The 13605-nt window shown below is 37.7% G+C and overlaps 2 long non-coding RNA genes across 2 annotated transcripts; both read right to left on the reverse strand.

Annotated features, from left to right (window-relative positions):
• Positions 1-4684: 4684 nt before the first annotated feature.
• LOC146488534 (uncharacterized) lies at positions 4685-7085 on the reverse strand. The gene is made up of 3 exons (XR_014865889.1): positions 7003-7085; positions 6546-6617; positions 4685-6313 (listed from the first exon to the last, which is right to left on the reverse strand). It is a non-coding gene; the product is annotated as an uncharacterized LOC146488534 (long non-coding RNA).
• Positions 7086-7117: 32 nt separating this feature from the next.
• LOC146488535 (uncharacterized) lies at positions 7118-11202 on the reverse strand. Its single transcript, XR_014866066.1, has 3 exons — positions 10555-11202; positions 8899-8950; positions 7118-8055 (listed from the first exon to the last, which is right to left on the reverse strand). It is a non-coding gene; the product is annotated as an uncharacterized LOC146488535 (long non-coding RNA).
• Positions 11203-13605: the final 2403 nt, after the last annotated feature.

The following is a 13605-nucleotide window of genomic DNA, read 5'->3' on the forward strand; positions in this document are numbered from 1 at the left end:
GCCAGTAGATTGAAGCGCTGTTGCTCTTTAACATCTTGGTTTATCAGCAGCTTTCAAAACCATACATCAAGGGATAAGAATTACATGACTACTACATATGTACTGAATTAATTGATGATGTAATGATGTTATATGCTACATGTAATATGATAGCTTGATTTAACACAATAAACGATTCTAACAACTCCGGTAAAAGGCAAAGGAAACCAAGGGAGACATCTACCTAACAGTCCTGGCCCTACAAACACTCCCACTGAATCAATGGATACCAGTCCAGCCCAGCTGTTGTAAGGCTGACAGTGTAAAACACAACCTACTTCTACCAAAGAATTGCTGAAGTAGTTAAAGAGACACGGGCATGACAAGCAGAATAAGCCAAGCACTACAACAAGGGTTCCCAATCCTTACCTACCTACAACTTAACAATAAGCCCTCAATGTAGTTCAAGTCATAATTAATTGAAGTCAATTTGTTTTCATGAACAGTTACCGGTAGTACCAGTTACTGTTATTCTCACGTAATGTCTGGAGTGCCCCTTGAAATTGTTCTTCAGGTCTTGTTTTGCAGTCGTTGTACAGGTCTACACTTGGTGAAATTGTTAGAAGGAACCGCATGAACTAGCATTTTTATGCAGAAAAATTCACAGATTTGTTTCTTTTTAAAATCTTGTTTAACCCACTTTCATCATACTGTCAATCTGGTTTTGCCTCTTTGGATGGTGTTGTTGTTGACAACAAGCCTGAGATAAATGGTGACAAGACAAAACCCTTAAGTTGTGGATTGCAGCATCTATTGCTGTTTCCATTTATTATCTTTGTTTTCTATGATATTGTTTCCTATTTGTTATTAAACTATTCATTTTTTAAATAATTTAACAATAAATTTATTATACCTTAAAAAAGCCCACTTGGCAGTTATAAGCTATTTTGTAGATTTAAGCCAGAAAAGTATTGTTCTGGCCTCATGAGATTATGGCTTTCATTCATTCAACCTTAAATTACTTTGCAGTTCACAAATGATCACTTCATATATGCACTTTCAGAAATGATCTTAGGTCTTCATTTGCCTCCACTATGATATTCCAAGCAATATATTATACTTGTATCATAATTTGTTTGATTATTATACTTTTGCAAGTTCCTAAGAATACAAAAACCATCAACTAGTGTTAGGGTTATCTTTTCTCATAAGATACAATGGCCGTCTTATAGTATTATACTCTAAACAAGAGCAAGGAACTTTCAAGTGTCATTGACATGTGCATGTATATTATTAATTTGCAGCCACAAAGTGTCATACAATACGAACAGTAACAGAGAGTATGCTTCTTTTACAAAGAATTAACTATATACATACTACATTAATTTTAGCCAATTCGCCAGAGGCCTGAAAAAATCAATATTATTGAATATGTATGTAAACTACATACATGCACAACAACTGCAGGCGGCATGTAAAAGCATTTTAAGAGTGTTTAATGTTTAAAGGAGTCCCATAGATTTTATTTGTTGGTAATGTAACATGTTAAGTTAATTGAGCGACTGTATAGTTTTATCCATTTACCTATTTTTCACCTTTGAATCATTGAAACATGTTTGCAGTTAAAAGAATTTTAAAATTATCTGGATGATGAGGAAACAAAAAGAGGATAAGTCCATGCTGGAATTGAAAGCACCCATTGCACCCCTCTGCCAACTAATGCAATTGGAGGGGCATGCATTTTAAGTTTATCAGTATATTGAAGACCAACTCCATTCCAAGGGCTATTTTACCTGGCATTTAGTAGCATTATTTGCATTAGTAAGCCATACATGTTTTAACAGTTGAAATGTTCAGGGGGGGGGGGGGGGGAATTTAAAATTGCAGTGGCTTGTCTTGGTGCAATAAATACATCATACTGTTTGTCCCACTCCTGTAGCTCAGTAGTAGAGCATCTGAACTAGTAATCAGAAGGTCAGGTATGACTCCTGATAGGAGAGGTGACACTGAATAATACATCATTCTCATCTATTTACCCGGCTAAAATATTGCATCACATTTTATTGTTCCATTGCGCATATGCCACACGACATTCCAACCCTAGCAGTGTGCAGGATGTTTGTCCCATGAACCTAGTTTAATGGCCTTGCCAGATTTCCTGTATTTAAAAAAAAATAAATAAAAAAAAGCTCCCACAAGTCTCCTGTAGCTCAGTGGTAGAGCATCCGAAGGTCACCTCCTGGCGCTACTTTCTTGCCATTGTACAGATCTTCAAGATGTTGTTAATTACGTATAATGCTATCCATGGACTCACTCCAGCGTATCTTAGCGAACTTATCACCCTAAAGACCGTATCTAGATATAGTCTTAGATCGTCCGGCGAAGTCCTCCTTCAACCGCCCAGAATCAAGACTCTGCGTACGCTGGGTGATCGTAGCTTTACTGTAGCCGCACCAGGGCTCTGGAACAATTTACCCAATGCAGTTCGCTGCGCACAAAGTGTTCAATCTTTCAAGGACAGGTTGAAAACTCATTTATTTGGACAAGCCTTTGACATTTATTAGAACTGTATTTTAGCCATTGACCTTGCCATTGTAATTTTAAATTATATTTATTTAGGATATCTTTATTGTAAAGTGCGCGAGAGCATCTGTTTATGGTTCGCGCGCTATATAAGTAATAAATTATTATTGTTATTGTCCAGGGTGATGTTTTTACTTAATTAAACCTGGAGGTCTTGGATAGGTGATCAACACCTATGATTAACATCACCCTAAAACAGGTAAATGTGGTGTTGTCAGGTGGCCAACCAAGCATTTCCGCACCACACACACACTCAATGCCTGGAACAAGTTAATGTTTCTTCCACTCAGGTAGTGTTGCACACAGGGTACAAAAGGGTATGTAAGGGTAGGTAGGTATGTAGGGTACACAAGGTGCAGAACAGTATGTATGGTAGAAAGGGTGTGCAATAGTATGTAGACTTCACGGGGTGTACAGGGTACCCAGGATGTCCAATGGTATGTGGGTGTTTACTGGGTTTCCAATGGTATGTAGGGTGTAAAATGGTATGTACGATACACAGGGTATACAACGATAGGCATGATGCACAGGATGTGCAACAATATGTAGGGTACACAAGGTTCAGAATGGCATATACGGTACAGAGGGTGTGCAACTTTATGCATGGTGCAATGGTATGAGGGGGTTCACAGGGTATCTAATGGTACAGTATGTAGGGTGTACTACAGCATGCACAGTACAGAGGAATGGTATGTAGGATACACAAGGTATACAACAATATGCATGGTGCACAGGGTGTTCAACAGTATGTAGACTACACAGGGTGTACAGGGTACCCAATGGTACGTGGGGTTCACAGGGTATCCAATGGTATGTAGGGTTCACAGGATATCCAAACAGTGTGTAGGGATGCTCGGTGTAAAATGATATCTAGGGACACAGGGTGTACATTGATATCCAAAGATATGCATGGTGCATAAGGGTCTCCATGGTACAAATGAGGTTTATAGGGGTACAGTGTGCCTTATAAAATAATATATTTTATTAAAAACTGGATCATTGTATAATGCAATTCCAGGGATTTGATTGGCTTAGCGGCTATGGTGAGCCATTATACTATGCCCGAGAAATGGCAACCATTCAATTGATTTTTAATTGTTCTTCAAAGCGAAATGGGCAAAATCTAGCAATATTTCTTGATTGTTTTTAATAAAACAATTATTCCACTCACGCTTGTTAGATATGAGATGATTATAGCCGACTCGGCGCTACGCGCGTCGTTGGCTATCTATCATCTCATATACAACGCGCGCTCGTGGAATAATTGTTAAGTATACAACAGAAGGGTCCACAGGTTATGTTATGTCCTCAGGGACACATAAGGTATACCAGACAAATGGAAATGTATGTAGGGAGTATTGCCCAAGGACAACAACTGTACTTTTTTCTCTGGGTTATAGCGATTACAGTGTGCTGAAATGGATATGTATGTCATTTACCTTATATGAAATAATGTGTTCAATAACCATAAAAACCAGAGACTTATAAGGGCATCTGCAGGGAATATAACCAGACAGGTATACCAGTTTTGGTGCAGATTCTGGTTTCTATGCCGCACCTCTCGTCAAAGGCTTCAACACATTTTTATAAGTGATTAAGCTTTCAGTCACACCTATATGTAGACAGCAGTTTTATCCTGCGAGGTTTACATTTGCAGTTATACTGGGCATTCAATAGTCATGCTGGCATTTAGATAGTGATGCTTACCATGCAAAGTGGCACCATTTATTCTCAGATACTCTGAATAAAATCATCAAAAATAAGAAATAAAAATTAAAAAAAGAATAAAAATGTTATAAAAAAGCTGTTTACAGCATTCACTCCTGTTCTTTGAGTAAGGTTGAGTAAGGAGTTTTGTGCTAGTCAGTGACTGTTATGTTACTCTGCCCTTTTTTCTTTATATGCAGACAAAATGTCCAGTTACCATGTGTTGGCATATAAAATATGTCACTCTGTGTACTCACTCAGCTATATTTAACGGAACCCTGTACCAACTTAGCACATAAAAGAGATCATACCTTTTCTAAGATTAAGGAGTGTCACATAGATAGTGATGGTAATATTTGATGCCAACTGGCTATTCCTTTATTTGCAATATTACACAGGTAAAATACCCTGTCACCATGCTAAAGATTTCATTCCTTTATTTCTACGATTAAGAAGTGTCATGTAGTCAGTCAGCTATGGAGAAACATTTTTTCTTTTTCACCTTTAAAAGCCAACCACTTCAAATGCTCCAAACGATTTTCAAAAATACAAAACTATTCAAGGAACTCAATCTTGCTGAGAGGTTAGGGTCAGGGTTTGTTAGTAAAAAAAATGCAATAGTGACCATGCACCATTTTGGCATATTCAACCTTTTAAGCTCCAATATCAACATACATTTTCTTCTCACTATTCTCCGTATTTTTGTCATGACATTAGGAGTATTTGTCAAAAGATGAAGACCTTTGTCTTTGGTGGCTATTTCCGTTTTTTATCATTAGCTGAATCCTTGAACAAGTTGTGATATTGTGAGGAGAATTTGCATGCTTGTCACTATCTCGTCTTAATGGTTAAGGGAACCATCCCAAAATACTAGAAGTAACTATAATATAATAATATAATAATAATATAATAATAATAACCTTTATTTACCCTCGGCAGTGTTTATAGCACAAGTGCTAGTGGGGCCGAGCATTAAACCTCGTAAAGAAATAATATAAATTGAAAATAACATGGTTAAAAATCCCAACTGGCAGGAGGCAGACCAGCTGGCTATTTACAAGCGCGTCCAAGGAGTTGAACTTGGGGCTACCGAGAAACAACTCCAGCTAGCGGTCAGAGCGGGACTTGAACCCGGGACCACCGGATTCCAAGTCCGGCGCCCCAACCACTCGACCACGCTACCTCTAAACATTCTGCTCAAGGGAGTCAGTAGATATGATCCCAGTTGGTTCATGTTAATTACACAGGAGTTGGCACTCAGTGGTTTATGCAAAAGGTAAGTGTGACTATTTCTTTTGACCAATTTAGGAACCGGTAATAAAGATATGGAGTGTTTTCATTCACATGACTACTGGCTATATTGGTTTAATGAAACAAAAGAAAGTATTTGCATAGAAATAGAGTTCAATTCCCAGAGGTTTAAGTTGGGACACCAACATGGCCGCCATTTCTTTGTTTTGGGACACCAACATGGCCGCCGTGACATCATGTGAAAACACTCTATAATATAGTAAAATGCTACAATAATTATTAATCTTCCATCGAAAATCAAGGCTGCTGGCTATAGAAAACTTTAAAGGAGCCCCAAAAGGCCAGCAGCTGAGAATTTCAGAGTCCAACCTGTGAAATGTTAGAAGTAAGCAACCTTACACCAGTAAGCTAACAGCCTTGATCATCAGAAAGCCACTGGACAAAATAATATACTTCTCACATGCAGAATATTTTCTTGAGACACTTTTGGCTGCTGAGGCCTCATAAACAACCAAAAGTGTCAACAAATTTCTTTGCTGTAATTGAAAAATACCCGAAACCTTGTCCTCCATCTCAAATGCACTACATCCAGCTCTTCATAAGTTGATTGAGGTTCAGCTCAAGCTATGAGAGTGCAGTCGTATCCAGGAGTGGCATTCTCTACCTCAGTTACTACATGTGAAAGTGGTTGGCTGCCAGGGCATAGATGATGCAGTCCTCATTTGGTATGACCTTTTCTCTTTGCACTCAATCATACATGTATATGTTTTGGTTGGCCCTCCAAATATCTGTCCTGCAGAAAATGAGGAAATAACAAGAATGCCATCAAATGTGACAAGATTTAAATGCAGTTGTTTATCCAAATGAGGTTGTGGTTATTGTGGTGTTTGTTTCCTGAGAGCATGTTTTCCATTTTTTATAACCTTACAATGTCTGGAATAACCTAGAAAAACAAGATCAAAAGACTAACTTGAACTTTGGACAAATATTACTGTGCTTGGTGATACAAATGAACTTTTTCCTACCACATGCTTTCCACTGACTGGTTATCATTCATGAAAGAGCATCTGACAACTGTTCCTGGTTGCTGTTTGTGGCTGTGAAAAAAGCACAAGAATTTAAGGTATATAGCAGCCATAAAACATTGGGTTGAAAGAAGGGAAAATGTACAAGTAGTCACAACTCCCGCTCTAAAGCTTATAATCTTCATGACAGCTTGGGCATCTTTACGACATTTCTGGGACTTTGTAGGTTTTATTTTAACACGGGACAACTAGTTAACTGGAGTCCGTTTACAAAATCAGGTATCCACAAGTACAAGAATGAAACTCTCCAGAATCACACTTGCTCTCCAACAAAGGAAAAGTAATTTTGCACACTTCCTCAAAAAATGGCTTAACCTGCTTCCTGATCCCTACAATACCCTTTAGAAAGGTCTATTTTACAGTTATGACAGCCACACGCAAGTCAAAGGTCACTTACATGCATGTGCAATTTTCTTTCTTTCTGGGTGATCCCCTTTTGGGCCTCTTCTTTGGATTTCTCAACCTTCTTTTCTTCTCCATTCTCTAGTTTGTACTAGCTGAGAGACAAAACTTAAGTGCACTTATGAGTGAACACAATAAACTTAACAGACCTCAACAAGAAAACAAAAACACTTGGCAATGCTGAAATTAAAGAAAATAACCATATTGCACTCAAAATACAATCAAATGCTCCTGTTAGCCAACTCATTTGTGTACGGCACGCCATATTGCGGGAATGCATTATGTATAAACATTTACACAATTAAATTACACATGCAACCCGATTCCTTCCGATACCTGAGGCAACGCAAAAGTGACCATGTGCATTCTCTGGTGGTTTTCCATTGTTGCCATTCGACAAAGAGACGTCCTGTTTTTCTTCCGAGAACCTCCATATTCACGAGTTAAAAAGGAGATTAAATCCTATATGGGGTCTATCATTTTAATCCATGTGACAGATTTTGTTCCGTATAAGGCCAGTATCAAACTCTCTGTTCCTATATAAAGGGCATTTATTCAGTTCTCACAGGCCAATTTCTACTTTAAACACTGCATACTGAATAAGTGGGAAACTTTTACTGCCTGAGGAAAGGGATGTTTAAAAAAAAAGGACCTAAACCCAGAGTTGGGTAGAATGGCCCACAGCATTCACAACTCTTGTTGTGATGTGTGGACACGTCCAAAGCGGGAATAGATTCACAATGAGAAATATTCTCTATTCTTTAACATCACAAACCACAGACAGTAAAAGGCCCTCTGGTCCTGCAAACAGTAGTCAGACATTTGGTATGCTATATGATACAACTCTTAGAAAAAACACTCACATATTGTAGGCAAATGCCTTCTTGTATTTGAGGTTTCCCTCTGGAGATCTTCATTGTACATCTCAAATTTCTGGCAACTTGTCTTCTGGTATTTCTATTTTCTGGCAACTGTTCTCCTGATGATTCTAGTTTGAGGAAATAGCCTTCGGTGCACTTATGAGAGGAGGCATGTAAACAAATGAGGCCTTAAAGTAAAACAGGAATGTAAACACATGACAATGCTGAAAACTGAACTAACTGTACTTGTAATGCATAATATAAGGTTTACAATGCACTTTCACTTAGTTGTTGCAATGCCTTGTTTGCAGGGCAGAAATTGCCATTGTCAAAGTGAAAGATCTAATTGACAACTAATTTGATACATGAATCCATACTGCTTCTGTTCGACATTTCTGTGCATAGATCACTATATCTTTAATCCCAAAGATCAACAATGTTATTCTCCTGTCTCATCACTAGAAGGTTTTCCATAACAAATTTAGGCCCTAACTTGTGTTTGAAAATGTTACATATGTTGGGCAAAGCAATCTACGCATCTTGTCTTAAATCTTAAATTCATTCAGTGAAATTCATAAAATTTAAACTGTTGCTTCCTGTATTCTCACTGCCAAGACATTTGCCAGTTAACTTTCCAAAACAGACCATGCACTTGCCAACTATTTTGAGCTTGTTTTGCTTCAACTGGAAAATTTTTCACCACAAATTTATTTCAGTTATTAAGAAAATCTCCATGTTTTACCTTCAATGTTATACAAAAAGTTCAATATCTCTTTTTTTCAATATTCTCATTCAAAACCAGTCTAACAAAGCAATCTAAACTTCTTGTCTGAAATCCTAACTTTATTAGGGAAATTAAAAAAATATATATATTACATCCTATATTCTCACTGCCAAGACATTTCACAGTTAATTATCACTTTCTGAAAAAGACCATGCACGTGCCAACTATTTTGTGGTTGTTTTGCTTCAAACTGGCAAATGTTTCAAAGCAAATTTTATCAGTTATTGAAAAAATCTCCATGTTTTACCTGTATGAAGGGAATTCATTCAGTTCTCACAGGGCAATTTCCAGACTAAACACTGCATATTGAAAAAGTGAAAAAGCTTTATTGCCCGTAGAAAGTGATGTTTAAAAAAAATCAAAGCACCCAACCCAAAATTGGGAAGAAAAGCCCACAACAGTACAACCCTTGTTGTCAACTATAAACTAGCCAAAGTGGGAATAGATGCGCAATGAGACACATTAATTATCTCTTCATTAACATCACAAACCACAGACAGTAAAAGGCTCTCTGATCCTGCAAACAGTAATCAGACATTTGGTATGCTATACAATACTCATTAAAGGAACAACTCCAGAGGTGTGGTGGTGTAGTGGTTAGTACGTCGGACTTTCAATTAGAGGGTCGGTGGTTCGTGGCCAGGTTGGTCTCTTCATTGCTGTGTTGTTTCCTTAGCAAGAAACTTTGTTCCACATTGTCTCTCATCGCCCAGGTTATAAATGGGTACTGGAGACATACTGCTGGTGGTACTAACCCTGCGATGAACTAGCATCCCATCCAGGGGAGAGTAGCAATACTCCAAGTTGCTTCATGCTACAGAAACCGGGCTGAGCTACGGCCGTGTGGGCCACTTGGGCGTGAAGTGTGACTTTACCTACCTTTAACTCGGACACAAAACACTCATATATTGTAGGCAAACTCCTTCTTGTATTTGTGGTTTCCCTCTAGAGGTCTTCATTGTATATCTCAAATTTCTGGCAACTGCACAGTTTTCTGTTTTTTTTCTATGTTTTGGCAACTGATCTCCTGATTTTTCTAGTTTGAGAAAAGCCTTTGGCGCACTTATGAGAGGAGGCATGTAAACAAATGAGGCCTTGAACAGCAAAGTAAAAACATGACATCCTGAAAACTAAGCCAACTGTACTTCTTATGCATAATTACTTAGTTGTTCGAATGCCTTGTTTGCAAGGCAGTCGTTGGCATTATCAAGTTGAAAGATCTAATTGACACTAATATTATTATTAATTTCATACCTGAATCTATATTGCCCCTGTTCAACATTTCTGTGCATACATCACTGTATCTTTAATCCCAAACATAAACAATGCAATTCTCCTGACTCAACACTATTGTATTTCATGTTACCTCTGAAAATTTGGCGGTTTTGCATGGTTGGCAATCAACAAAAAGGTGTCCTGTTTTTCTTCCAAGAACCTCCGTATTCACAAGTTAAAAAGGAGATTAACTCCTATATGGGGTCTATCATTTTCATTTTAATCCCTGTGACAGATTTTGTTCAGTATAAGGCCAGTATAAAACTCTCTGTTCTTGTATAAAGGCCATTCCTTATAAGTGTATAAAGGGCATTCATCATTCAGTTCTCACAGGCCAATGTCTACATTAAACACTGCATACTGAATAACTGGAAAAGTTTTACTGCCTGAGGAAAGGGATGTTTAAAAAAAAAGGACCTAAACCCAGAGTTGGGTAGAATGGCCCACAGCATTCACAACTCTGGTTGTGATGTATGGACACGTCCAAAGCGGGAATAGATTCACAATGAGAAATATTCTCTATTCTTTAACATCACAAACCACAGACAGTAAAAGGCCCTCTGGTCCTGCAAACAGTGGTCAGACATTTGGTATGCTATATGATACAACTCTTAGAAAAAACACTCACATATTGTAGGCAAATGCCTTCTTGTATTTGAGGTTTCCCTCTGGAGATCTTCATTGTACATCTCAAATTTCTGGCAACTTGTCTTCTGGTATTTCTATTTTCTGGCAACTGTTCTCCTGATGATTCTAGTTTGAGGAAATAGCCTTCAGTGCACTTATGAGAGGAGGCATGTAAACAAATGAGGCCTTAAAGTAAAACAGGAATGTAAACACATGACAATGCTGAAAACTGAACTAACTGTACTTGTAATGCATAATATAAGGTTTACAATGCACTTTCACTTAGTTGTTGCAATGCCTTGTTTGCAGGGCAGAAATTGCCATTGTCAAAGTGAAAGATCTAATTGACAACTAATTTGATACATGAATCCATACTGCTTCTGTTCGACATTTCTGTGCATAGATCACTATATCTTTAATCCCAAAGATCAACAATGTTATTCTCCTGTCTCATCACTAGAAGGTTTTCCATAACAAATTTAGGCCCTAACTTGTGTTTGAAAATGTTACATATGTTGGGCAAAGCAATCTAAGCATCTTGTCTTAAATCTTAAATTCATTCAGTGAAATTCATAAAATTTAAACTGTTGCTTCCTGTATTCTCACTGCCAAGACATTTGCCAGTTAACTTTCCAAAACAGACCATGCACTTGCCAACTATTTTGAGCTTGTTTTGCTTCAACTGGAAAATTTTTCACCACAAATTTATTTCAGTTATTAAGAAAATCTCCATGTTTTACCTTCAATGTTATACAAAAAGTTCAATATCTCTTTTTTTCAATATTCTCATTCAAAACCAGTCTAACAAAGCAATCTAAACTTCTTGTCTGAAATCCTAACTTTATTAGGGAAATTAAAAAAATATATATATTACATCCTATATTCTCACTGCCAAGACATTTCACAGTTAATTATCACTTTCTGAGAAAGACCATGCACGTGCCAACTATTTTGTGGTTGTTTTGCTTCAAACTGGCAAATGTTTCAAAGCAAATTTTATCAGTTATTGAAAAAATCTCCATGTTTTACCTGTATGAAGGGAATTCATTCAGTTCTCACAGGGCAATTTCCAGACTAAACACTGCATATTGAAAAAGTGAAAAAGCTTTATTGCCCGTAGAAAGTGATGTTTAAAAAAAATCAAAGCACCCAACCCAAAATTGGGAAGAAAAGCCCACAACAGTACAACCCTTGTTGTCAACTATAAACTAGCCAAAGTGGGAATAGATGCGCAATGAGACACATTAATTATCTCTTCATTAACATCACAAACCACAGACAGTAAAAGGCTCTCTGATCCTGCAAACAGTAATCAGACATTTGGTATGCTATACAATACTCATTAAAGGAACAACTCCAGAGGTGTGGTGGTGTAGTGGTTAGTACGTCGGACTTTCAATTAGAGGGTCGGTGGTTCGTGGCCAGGTTGGTCTCTTCATTGCTGTGTTGTTTCCTTAGACAAGAAACTTTGTTCCACATTGTCTCTCATCGCCCAGGTTATAAATGGGTACTGGAGACATACTGCTGGTGGTACTAACCCTGCGATGAACTAGCATCCCATCCAGGGGGGAGTAGCAATACTCCTAATACTCCTAGTTGCTTCATACTACTGAAACCGGGCTAAGCTACGGCCATATGGGCCACTTGGGCGTGTAGTGCGACTTTACCTACCTTTAACTCTGACACAAAACACTCACATATTGTAGGCAAACTCCTTCTCGTATATGTTGTTTCTCTCTAGAAGTCTTCATTGTACAACTGGCAACTGGTCTTCTGGTATTTCTATTTTCTGGCAACTGTTCTCCTGATTTTTCTAGTTTGAGAAAAGCCTGTGTTGCACTTATGAGTTGAGGCATGTAAACAAATGAGGCCTTAAACAGGAATGTAAACACATGACAATGCTGAAAACTGAATTAACTGTACTCGTAATGCATAAAATTAGGTTAACAATGTACTTTCAGTTAGTTGTTGCAATGCCTTGTTTGCAGGACAGACATTGCCATCATCAAAGTGAAAGATATGATTGACAACTAATTTGATACCTGAATCTATATTGCTTCTGTTCGACATTTCTGCACATACATCGCAGCATCTTTTATCCCAAAGATCAAAAATGTAATTCTCCTGTCTCGTCGCTAGAAGGTTTTCCATGACAAATTTAGGTCCTAAATTGTGTTCGAGAATGTTACATATGTTGGGCTCCATTTATGAAATAAAGCCCTTGTTACAAACTTTGGAGAAACGACCCTCCATCTTTCATAATTATATCCACAACAGCTCGACTACCTTTTGTATTGCAAAACTTGAACCTCTTATTATTCAGGCTCTCCTTCGGCCTTAGATTGATTGCACTCCATTTGACAATGGTCTTCTCCAGGGCACACAACTCATTATGCCAGTAAGGGATGCCACATGGAAATGTTTACAGGTGTTGAAATTGATCGCATTCAAAGTTGATCTGTTTTTAATACGATTATTGTAGTATGACCCTATTATATCTCTAAAAATGCAATGGGAGTTGATGGAGAATTTTTATTGCAAATGCTGATGCCCCCTGAAGATGGAAGGGCTGGCCAGGCCATAGATGACAGGCAGTTAAGTGAGTTCATGTAATCTCCGGCAGATGCTTAAATATTGAGGACTGACATGACACCTTATGTTGAGGATTTAACATCATAGTGTGGTTTGGCCGATTGGTACATTGTAATAGCTAGAAACGGTTTGATTCCCATTAGAAACCCAGACTTTTGTGGCTACTGCCTTTGAGCAAAATAGACACAATGTCATCATATGTATCATATCATGCAATCTGTAGAGAATAATTTGACAATCATTTTTATAGTACAAGAATGGTTATTTTTTGTTACATAATCCCGCAAAGATATAATTTCTTTAAGCTTTCAAGGAAGTTTCCGTAGCCGTCTAAATTTCAATTACTGATGTGTCATCTGCATTCACGAGTTGGCTCACAGGAGCCTTTGATTTTATCTCACTTCCAATGAAGAGTTACAGAGAAACAGTTACAAACATAAATACAAGCTAAGAAAATACA

The sequence above is a fragment of the Pavona decussata genome, unplaced genomic scaffold (genome assembly GCF_977016875.1).
Source record: "Pavona decussata unplaced genomic scaffold, jaPavDecu1.1 SCAFFOLD_9, whole genome shotgun sequence".
Taxonomy (NCBI): domain Eukaryota; kingdom Metazoa; phylum Cnidaria; class Anthozoa; order Scleractinia; family Agariciidae; genus Pavona; species Pavona decussata.